We start from the raw sequence: 12,034 nt of genomic DNA, 5'->3' as shown, positions 1-12,034 counted from the left end.
CCCGACACCGGATCAAAAATTGTCCGTCCGTCGCCCGCGCGGTACGATTTATGATGATATAATATAATGTTTTATTTTGCGATACGTCCGACGGTTGTACCTACATCATAATAATATTATAAAAATTATCATACCCGACTTATCGTCACATTGCGATCACCGTGTACTTCTACGGAAAAAATTCAATTATTATTGTCGTTATTTTTTCCTAATTACTAATTTTTTTTTTTAACAGTGTGACAATTATACATATATTTATTTTTTTTAATCACAAGCCTCTAGCGATATAATTATTATATTCAAATATTATTTATATAAGTGACTATTATTATTCTTTTTTTTTTTTTTTTGTAAAAGACAATTTTTAATAAAACAATTTTTTTTTACGTGAAAATATTTTTTGTCAGTGTTTTGTTAATTTATTCATCCGTTTTCTTACGATTTTATGTAAACCTAATAAAGTGTGTTTTAATCATAAATATTTGTTTGAACTCCATCAATATATTAAAATATTCTTTATCCAGAATTTCACAACAATCCGTTCAAGGTAAGATTTGACTTTTATTCATCATGTATTATTATCATTATTATTATTTTTTAGTTATACGTAAATACGTGTTCTTGTACTCGTTAAGTTATGCATGATAAAATATTTCAGTCGATTTATACTATAACGACATAAAAATAAATATCACGATATTTTTTTTTTTTTTTTTTTACTTAATAAATAAAACTAATAATGAAGGGAAATCGCTTCTTCCGAAAGTTTAGAAAATTAAACATAGATAGACTTGGGAAATCTCGTTTGATATCAGACCCACGTGTGTTCCTATATAATATTATTATATCAAATTATATCGCGATAATACAATCGTTAATCTTTCAGAAAACCCGACAATTATAATCATATAGTCATAATACGTATTGTACAGTACAAAATAATCGTGTTATAATTATATTAAGGTGATAAACGTATAGACGTTTATTTACAACTGAAAAATTAAAATAATCAAAAAGAAATTATATCCATAAGTTTTTTAAGACGTGGTAAAAAATGCATCACTTTATGTCTAAAACATTTTATATTAAATCTAAGTACATTAAACGTACAAAAAAAAAGTAATATTTCTTTTAACACTCCGTAATATACGTATATTATGAGTGTATACATATACAAAATGCATTTAATGCAACTCCGTAGTTAGCGGCATCTCGTGTATACGCAATAAAAAAATAAAAAGAATTAAATGACTGCAAAGTACATGTGGTCCCAATTCCAATGACCGATTCGAAAGCTATTTGAAATACCGGTTCGCTGTGTCTGTACGTCAGGTGTGGAAAGCGATAATTACGACCTTTTATTATTTTTAGAATGAAAAAGTTTACTAAACAAAACGAAATAAAACATTAATTAATCATTAAAAAAAAAAATTTTCGACGATATATTGACACGCGTTATGCTCGCGCGAGATAGCTATCCCCGGATATCCTCAAATATTTAATCCAAGTAGAAGTATAATATAATACTAGAATACAGAAAAATATATTTTATGAATTTTCGATGACTGATTGAAATGTATATACAATTACTTTGAACTTGTAGGTATGACCTTATATTTTAACAAATACTTCGGATAAATGATAATAATAATATGATCTCACATAATATCATACTTATGGCAAGGTACTTGATTTGATAAAATTAATTAATTATATACAATCTTATCGATTATGTATACAATTATTATAAAATCGATAAGATTTTATAGTTTGTTAATTCATTTTCCTACACAAAAGATTTAAATATAAAAAAATTATTTTCGTTATTTCGGTAGTAAATATTCTCATCATTTAAATGCAATATCGTATTTATTAGATATAAATAAAGTTCATTTTTTATTATTATGTATAACAATGTCAATTATTATTATTATTATTAAAAAATGAATGAATAAGTATTGCTAATTTTATCATTATTGATTTTCCAACGAGTAAAATATTATAAAATTATTTTAAGTCTTATTGTGAAGTATTAAACTACATTTAAATTTATAACATTTGTAACTTTTAAATTTTCAATAAATAATAAATTCTTAAATATAATACATTTATATATTTTTGATCGCTAAAATCAAATATAAAGTAAAATGAATATTACTTTACACGTATAACTAAAATTTATAGTCTATAACAGTAATTAGGAAAAAAATACTTACCGTGGTAAATTATATATTCGAAAATTAAAAGAAATCAATGCAAATAGTATATTATACAACTAAAATGAAATAGTTATATCGGATTTTCGTATATAATATACGAATATATATTATAATAAATTATAATTAAATTAACAACTAGATCAATATTATAAATGTTATATTTATAATTTAATTTACAATAAAATAAAAATGTATTACACACATAATGATTTATTTATCATTTTTTTCATTATTTTTCATTTGATATTTAAGTATATTATAATACAATAATACTCTAGATTTTATTCTGGACTAAACCGACTAAACCACGTTCCCCACAAAATATTAACAAATAATAATAATATTTCGATGGAGTGACAAAATAACCCACTCGATTCCTTTTTAAAACGAATAATAAATTTCCATTGCAATACAATAATATTAACAACATAATGGGGCTACTCTCTACGCACACGCGGTTAATGTGCGCCTTCGAGGATTAGGACCGACAGTGAATTTTTTTCGTTCGACCGTCTGTTTGTTTGTTTGATGGTTTGTTTGAATAGTAAACACATTATGAGGAGTACGTATACGTTCGTGCGGTAGCGAAAATAAACGATCCACACACGTACGATATCAACCCGACCGGGCTACCCCGTGACTCGCGAGTCATCAGCTGTAGTACTGACAAAATTTTGAATCTTTTAGAACAAACAATTATAAAATATTATCCTGTTGTGTAATATTATATATCTATAGGAATACTGTTATACTTTACTATGAGACGATTTAGAGTTTGATTTTGGATGATCTTTAGTTTCAAATAGTTTTTAGATACATATATTTAAATATTTTATCAAACATATTTTATTATCATTGTAACTCAAGAAATTGTTTTTTTCGACTCAGAATTTACGGAGTAGTATTGACACACAAACCTAAAATTTAATAAATTGTTAGCTGAAATTCCACCGTACCCGGGGTTGTCATTTCTCCCGTGTTTGAAAAGTCGAAAACATCGAGCATTTCGTCCAGCTTTCATTTCGATTTTCTCTAATTTTGCAATTGAATCAAAAATATCACAATATATTCATATTAATGAACCGAAATTTTGTTTTTTTTTTTTTTTTTGTAAAGATGGTGTGGACATTTAAATATCAAACCTTAATTTTTATTTTATCTTATGCTATTGGTGTGCAGGCCACCGCAATGTGCTGCCTAAGGTCCGAATGTTGATATACCAAGGTCTCAAATTTTATCGTACACGTTAAAAAAAAAATACAATTTAAAATATAAGGATATTCGATAGTTATGACGTATAGTAGCTACAGTTGTTGTAACACGTTGTTATTAAATATTATGCATTTTTCGCGTATTGTGCGAGCACAATACAATTTATACGAATTCATAACAGAATGATCGACCTTCCTACCCAATACTATACGTTCCGGACAAGACAAACGATTTTTGACACAACCATACGTTACACAGCATAGGTAATATTATTATGTTGGTTGTTGGTTGGCGATACAGCCTGCACGTCCTGCAGCCGCCGTCTCGGTATAGCGTGAATCACGGAGTTCCTACGAAAACAGAGACAATTAATTCAAACAATAATATGCTTATAAATTTTGCTATGAGCGGCCACTAGCGCTTAATGATGTACAACACAGATTTTGAAACAATACCCGACTCGACAGTAAACGTCGTCTTCCATCGATTCTGCGACTGTATCTACGATGAGCCGAGCGTCGATTACTCTAGCTGCTGTAGAACCTATAGCGGCAGACCACGAACGGGCCGCGACGGCGGTTTTTTCGTATAAGCTCATCGTCATCGTGTACTAGCTATCTCCGGATAATTTCGCACTGCATAGGTACTATATTTATTTGAATTTCAGATTAATAATATTTCTTTTAAAAAATGCCTCAGCGCACAGCAATAACCCGCTAAATCTTAGCACTGGTTGAGTAAGATAACCGCGGTACCGGTCGTCGGCGACGCTTTAATATATGAAAACGAAGAATCGCGTTTTCCGTCGTCCACGACCAAACGCTTTTTACGTAACAACGTCGTTTCCTGATGCAACCTACGACGCGATCGCGTAAACTTTAGACATAAACCCTGAAAAATATAGATAACAATACATTCAATTTGTTGCTCCGAGACGGGCAAGCGTAGGTATTTTATTATATCGCATAGCCCGAGATAATAATATTATACTTGCGCATCGGATAGGTCTTAACATAATATCGTACACATTTGAAATTACAGATATTTTATGCTCTCGTATTTTATACAAATACTTGAACATTACTTACTGAAGTTATTATATATATATTATTTACTACTGCAGATATTATTAAAATATTGCGTTTGTACGATTCGCGTATTCTTTATGTATAGAAACGTTACGTATAATATGATATGGGTCGGGTACCCCGCATTGAACGCGCCATATAAAAATACTCGGAGCACGGGGACCGCGGTGGTCTTCGAAAATTATGACGGTGGCACAGGTCTGCGGTTCCAGCGGCAGTACTACGTCGTCAGATAAGTTTTCCAAAGGGGTTGGTCCGTCTGGCTGTATAATAATATGATATTGTCGCGTACTTATTTATTCGTCAGTTCGGCGGTCGATCCCAGACGTCTCGACTTAAACGACACGAAATAAAAATATTATGACCTGTTTCGCAATCCAAATTTTAATTTATAATATCGGCGGTACATTTACCACGATATGTTAAGCACTATATATATTATTATTATAAAACGTATATATACGTACCAATAATATTATTGCGTCTGCGTAAGACGCAGACGACCGATTTATAGCGATCGTGGTAGTTTGCCGATTTTTATAATCCCGTCGTCCGAAATATACGTATAACCTGCAATGTCTCGGTGCAATATATAATAATTACTAATACAGTGATACACGACATTTGTACATTTATAGGTACTCCCCCTAATACAATAACGTTGTGTTATGACGTCTATATATTTAAACGCCATTGCCGATTATTAACAGTTTAATACTTTCCCTGCACGTTTCCGCGTTACATGTTATACGTATAAGGCGATTCGATTTATATAGCAGCCCGAGAGTTGAATTCTCTACTTTGCAACAGTACGCTATCATTACAGTTTAAGTTTAAGCTCATCAATTATACCGTGTGAAATGCGGTATTATTGTTTTCAGTATTATTGGTGCAGATAAAAGCAATTTCAAATAAACAAATAAATTTGTTTATCTTTTTTTATTTTACAGGGTGTTTTAGTTTTATCGTCCTCGTGTCCGTTAAATGACTTTTTATTACTAACGCTATTTTTATTTTGGTTAATGATTACGGTATTGGAAATACACGACTGTTGTTATAGTTGACATACAGTACTTTATTGGTGTACCTAAACTGGCTGAAAGAAAAAAAGGTTTGTCTGTGTTTTCGAAAGAAGTAGTCTGTAATAATCAATTTATGGAATCGATTTGTGTTGATATCTATCGAAATATATTCAAACAGTTAATATTATGAATTCGAATCATATGCTTTTATACGTTAAATACTCGAAAAACAATTAATGATATTATACCTGTATATGATTATAATATCTAGATGAAAATATTATAATTATGCCAAGGAACGTCATAGTACATAATCGGTGTACATATTGCTAACAAATATATTATTTATTAAAATATATTCATTACGCATGATATACTGCTGTAATAAGTTAAATGTATTGAATGAATTAGTAAAAAATAAATATATATATAAAATATTATTCTATTTTACGCATAATATATGTATATATATATATATGAGTAAATGATATGTGTTTTCCATGATATTTCTGCATATAAATCGACGTGTCGAATAGTATTAGTATTGTAAATAGTTCATCACACATGGCTAATATGTTTAATAGGTTAGGTATATAGACAATAGGTCACGTATATTATTAATTATTATTATACATAATAATATATTTACGGTGAGGAGGAGCAGAAAGTTTCTACTCGTTTAGAGAATTTATTATATTTTTATACATTTTCTGGAACTTACAAAAGAAACGAAAGTACTAAAGTTTGATGATAACATTTTTTTTTAAAGATGAACATTTTTTTATCATACGTGTAGAGAACTCGATAGTTAAAAGTCGTAATACACTTAAAATAATTTCAGAATCTGTTATTTTTGATAGTATTTTCAATATTTTTATTAACCTGCGGATTACAAGTGATTTTACTTTAGCGTTGTGTAACCAGCTGCGTACTTTTAATCGCAACAACGGTCACGTGGTCACGGTTATTAACAGACATTTGGTTACATTTTCGGGGAACTAACATCATCAAACTTAAAGTAGCACGTATTTCGATCATTATTAAAATGATCTGCGGATGTACATATAATTGTATAGAGGAGGGTGAATATTTAAATTTATTATTTTAAAGACTTTCAATATCTGCCTATTTCATAGCTATTTATTCGACAACATGAAGTAGTTGATGAGTTAGAAAAAAAAATGCGACTAATTATATATTCTATACAAAAGCGTGTGGCGAATTTAAGACATATTAATGTGACTTTGATTAATCATAATATTATTGTATTAATTCGATGTAAGTATTATACGACCATCATTATAAATACATCGAAAGTACGTTATATTATAAAATCGTTAACAGTTGTAAAGTATTGTGTCGGGACAAAACTAGATAAAAAAAGGTCTTAACTAAGTTGTGTGCTTATACTACTTTTCAATCAACCAATGTCTATAAAAATCGATAGCCGAAAATACGATATGTAAATGTTAAAAGCAGGACTTTATTAACCATAAAAAAACGAGCCCATGTAACCCATATATATATATATATATATATATTAACCGAAATAATTAATGAAACCCAAACCTGAATAGAACTCGAATGAACTTCAGAATCTACAGATCAATACCTTATTATAGTAGATAATTTAATTTTAAGCCAGAGAATAACAAAAATTGATATAAAAAATAATTTTAGTGACATTAATTTATACTCAAAATGTTATGTTATACTTATGTTAATAATCGTTTGCATGTTTATCTATTATCTTATATTTACAATTGATTTTCGGATACAAGAAGGTGTGAACAGCTACAGTGAAGAGTTAGATAGGTGCGTGGAGATGCATTCAATGTTTACAATAATATTATATTTTGCGATGCCATATGATTTTTTAGTGAAATCTTTATAAAAATGATGAGTCACTTCGCATCTGAATAATACTAAAAATAAAAATAAAAACTAATTGTTGCACCATTGCATAATAATATGATATTAAATTTTAGAACAGTCTGCGTCAACCATTTAAGTACGTTTATACATAAAATATAATTTCATTATTAAATCACCACCAGAGAAGGCAGTTTTTTATTTTATAAACACCGTTGTCGATTTATCGTCAGTATAACATACTATATATATACCTATACATACCTAATATATAATATTACAATAATGTTGTGACGTACAATAACGTCGACGACAGACAGACGCGTTCCGCCGGTTTCGTATTATTTAGAATAGTCACACTATTATTTATGTGATCCAATATTATTATTATGTACTACTGAGTATGTGCAGCGTTGGTGTGTCGCGTCTGCACGTATGTGACGAGCGCATGTGACAAGACGAGCGGTCGCATAATAATTTATAGTACTATTGTATATTATTATTATTATTATTATTATTTAATCGACGACAAAACTAAACCATTTTTCGAGTGTTTTTTTTTTTTTTTTTTGTCCGTTTCACACGCCGAGTGGTGTCAGTCAATCGTCGACGTCGATTATTATTTCGACTGCGATCGCACAGGCCGCGCGGACGATCGCCGTTGACGAGCGGGCGGCGGACAACAGAATAGATAGAAAGCTGTTTAAATAACTAACTTTTTTTTCCGTTTTTCCTGTGGACACATTTGGTGAAAAACATACCGTCTCTGCGTCGCGTCTCTGCACGTGTGGTATTTAAAAAGTAAACAATTTAAACTGTACACAAAATAATAATATACAGTGGATCGTGGTCAATCGCACGACGAACTTTTGATTATTATTATGAAATAAGCTGCACAGTAAAATATTATTATTTAATGTTGTATTTAGGTATATATCTGTAGACGCTTGCCATTTGACAAGTGATAAAAAACAAAATCGTCTTAAACCATATAATATAATAATACATAACTAATAATTATGTAACGTGTGTTTTTTTTTCCTGTTCGCGTTAAAACATTACTACATATTATTCGTATTATCGCTCCTCAGATAAAATTTGTAATTCGGATTGATAGTAATGTATTACACTCTGCGGCGGCCACGCGTACGATTTCTGCTCCATATATTATAACTACTGTGATAGTAGGTATACCGTGCAGTGTAACGTTAAACCGTCAAGTCGTCAGTCGGTGTATATCGTATACACGTAACGATTACGACGACGATAAAGGTTCCGACCATCGTAAAATATGATTTATTTTCTAGTATTTTGCGATTCGATCAAAAATCTTTAGCGCGCGTTGCGTTTGCATATAATAGTGTCGTGTATATTTCACGCCGTCGGTCGTGCGACAACGTTTTCGACCCAAGTTCCACGGCCGGTCCCAATTGCGTAAGTTTTCCGAGCGTTTCGATCACACCTCTCGACCGACATATATTCCGCGTGATTAAATCGCCGACTGCCAGTTAATTGTATATAATTTACGTCATGTACTAACGAGTCTGGCGAAAAACCAAAAGATCCCAACGATTTCCATATGGTGGTTTTCGATTGTCACGACGATATCCAAGATATATATATATATATATATACATAATATATGTTATACGGCTGCAGCTGGTAACAACTAAAAGTTGTGACCCAGCAATCGTCAAGTCCCGCGTCGTTAAAAAATGTATTTGCAATCCGAGTGCAATCGTTTTTGGATTACATTCGTATTCCACGCTGTATATTTAATGAACACTTTATATTATTATATATGTATAATGCCGTCTTATATCAACACCGTTTTATGTCGATGAAAAAAAAAATCCTCTACCGAATTTCTCAAGGGAATATTGTATATTATTGTTTGCCCTACAAATTCGTTAGTAGGATTTTCTTCCACAGACAAACGTATTTTTTTTTTTTATCGTAATCATTATTTATACAGCCTCGGCAACAATAACCAAAAACGAATTTTTATAATATAGAATATTAAACGAATCTATTGCGTTCTAATATATTTTTGTCACATTTTTTAATCGACTCGCCCATCAGTTAGTGATATAAGAGATGGTCAAACTACTGTGTAAGTTGTATTAATAATATAGTAATTATTGGACACCGGCATATCCTATAATTATTATATTATGAAAACAATATAGATTAGAGAGTGCCGGTAAAGAACACTAATCGACATAATCCGTCAATGCAATAATAAATGTGTTTGGTAGGTAATTTTACATGTTATTATATACACATCTATGGAAAATCGCAAATATATATATATATATATATAAACCTATGGTATAATAAATTATAATGGAATGAATGATTATGATGGCGTGAATAGAGATAAGAACGCGTATACCTAACTATCGGGTTAATCATTTTTGTTTTTCATAAATATACAATTAAATGTCGACAAAATAAAATATTTCAACTAATAATATCATATTTTTATTCAGGTACGTACATGCTACACTTTACACTATATATTATTGATAACCGTTCACAAATATCAATTTAAATTCCATTCATGCTAATAAATATAAAAAAGAAAAAGTATGGTAATAATAATTATTGTTTAATACGTCCATATAAATAATAGTTTATCTTTTATATCTATCACACTAAAAAATGATAATTCTATTTATACGGTCGATGAAATGCAATCTATTAGGTAGTTGTTTTTATGAAGTCGTTCAACACGTCATATAATATACATATTTTATGCAATAATATGCATAAATAGTTAGATTTGGTCTTAAATAAATATATTATAATATCTGCGTGCTTGTAACGTAAATTTAGACGTCTATATTTTAACTGAACCCATCTATTTTTTCAATTAAATAGTTTGAATTCTATTCGTAATAGGCATCCATTCGATATTTGAGGTCATAAAAGGCTAAAATCCACGCAATCGCGTGTTTCGCATAACATTGCGGTAGCGCTGTTACGTTTTTAACTTGATTAATAATAATTCTTATTAATACTTACAAACGTTTTTCATCAAGATATTTTTGTTTTATTATCAATTTATTCAAATCACGATGATGTTTGTATTATAATCATAATAATAATATGTACGTTTTAGAATTTGTGTTCCTATTTAAAGGTAAAATGTAACACGTACACTTTTTACCTTCACTCGGACACTCTAATAATATATATTTAATCACAATACTCGCAGAAAATTCCATATAATTTCAGTATAATTTATTTTTATTATTTAAATTGCATTAAATAGTTATCAATATTATATTATATAATATTATTAAGGTTTCCCTTCCAAACAAAGTAATGCAATGCACACCTGTGCATAATATGACATAATATTATGTAATAATAATGTTATATTCAGCTTTTATACAAAAAATGTTCGATGTAAATGCTAAAAATATCTATCTATTGAACAATTATAGATTAGGTACTGCGATGTCGACGTTATAATACTACTGATCCTTACCTAATCAGCGAACTCGACTATCTATGTTTGCGCTGGCTGATGTTAAATAACCATAACCAAGAGTACTATCCTGTATGAAAAAAAACATAAGTTTGGCATACAACAATAATATTATAAACACATTGCGGCGTATAGAACATGTATAAATGTGTACATTTTTTTTTGAATTCTTTTTCACATATAATATTATTACCTATATAATAATTATTAATTTATGTTTTGAAAACAAATTTAAACCATTTAATTAAATATTTTATTTATGATAGGGGAATAAAATGTTTACAAACACACACTTGGAGATGTACAACATTGGTCTATGCGTCATTAAAAAACTTAGTGCATGTTATAGTAATAGTAATAATTAATTTTATTTTTCTATAATATTTTTAAATCAAAATTATTATTTAAATATTGATGTGCTATATATAAAAAAAAAAACCATGACTATAAATTATTATTGAAAATATACTTAACTATCTTTAGTTGTATAATTTATTTAAAAATGTCCATATAAGTAACCAAGTATGACATACCTACCTATCATCTCTTGAATATTATTTACAATATATAGAGCCATCTTATGGGTATATTTAATGATTTTTTCACGCAAATAAAAGATAAAACTCTTGTATAAAAAAAATTATGTTTCTGTGCAATTTAATTATACCTTTACATCTCATTGACTATTTTTATTTTCTGAATATGTAGAAATTTAATTTTACATATTCTAATGCTTGCTTCTATAACTTAGCGCATACACCAGTTTTCTTACAAACTGCATCATGTTTATTATTTTCAATATTTTAAACTATAAAAACGCAAACATCGCTATGTTTATTATCATTTTAATATTATTCGTTAAAATTCTATGTATATTAGGTATTCCTATAATATATTATATTTACATAATATATATATATGAATTATGTCATAAGGATTCAAATCATCATAGTCAATAATTTAAAGTATTGTATAGATTCTATACTAATATGAGATACAAGACAAACTAAAATGATAAAATAATTGTATAAAATATGTGTACTTGAAATAATTATTTTACTATGACTCATTACACGCGCTCATGACTTAACTACAAAAATGGAAGTTAAAGCATAAGTAAACACT

At 29.0% G+C, this 12,034-nt stretch overlaps 1 protein-coding gene across 1 annotated transcript in view; it reads left to right on the top strand.

Annotated features, from left to right (window-relative positions):
• Positions 1-347: 347 nt before the first annotated feature.
• LOC113549167 (BMP-binding endothelial regulator protein) overlaps positions 348-12,034 on the top strand; it is a 68,127-nt gene continuing 56,440 nt past the window's right edge. Inside the window, exon 1 of the mRNA XM_026950348.1 lies at positions 348-547. The gene's annotated coding sequence lies outside the window, so the exon portion shown is untranslated. The remainder of the gene's footprint in view (positions 548-12,034) is intronic.

Source organism: Rhopalosiphum maidis, chromosome 4 (assembly GCF_003676215.2).
Source record: "Rhopalosiphum maidis isolate BTI-1 chromosome 4, ASM367621v3, whole genome shotgun sequence".
NCBI classification, from domain to species: Eukaryota; Metazoa; Arthropoda; class Insecta; order Hemiptera; family Aphididae; genus Rhopalosiphum; species Rhopalosiphum maidis.
The sequence above is the reverse complement of the archived record's forward strand: the minus strand, read 5'-3'. Positions and strand labels throughout refer to the sequence as shown.